The sequence below is a fragment of the Brassica oleracea genome, chromosome C5, assembly GCF_000695525.1.
Source record: "Brassica oleracea var. oleracea cultivar TO1000 chromosome C5, BOL, whole genome shotgun sequence".
NCBI lineage: Eukaryota > Viridiplantae > Streptophyta > Magnoliopsida > Brassicales > Brassicaceae > Brassica > Brassica oleracea.
In genome coordinates, this window is record NC_027752.1 from 5,470,700 (window position 1) to 5,471,105 (window position 406).

A 406-nucleotide genomic window follows, 5' to 3' on the forward strand; every position below is an offset into this window, starting at 1 on the left:
GATATAACAAACAAAGAAGTCTCAGATGAAATGGAGGCAGAAGAACATAATCAAATGAGGACAGGGGAGAATGAAATGGAGGAAGAAGCAGAGGACTTGGGGGAGGATAAACAGAATGAAATGGAGGAAGAAGCAGAAGCTGTTGATGCAGCTGATGATGTGCAGACTCAGACTGACACAGCTACTACATCACAGCGTAAAAGACGCCGAAGACCTACAAAGATGAAACACATTGCCAAGGATCCAACTGATAGGCAACATGTCGACTTCACAGATATGGGGGATACCTGTGGTCCAGGTTCTGTACTGTTATCCTCCTACTTGGGTCCCTTAGTTCGTGAACATGTTCCGGTGATCATTGATAACTAGAGACAAGTCAGTGAAGAAATCAAGACTGTGCTCTGGA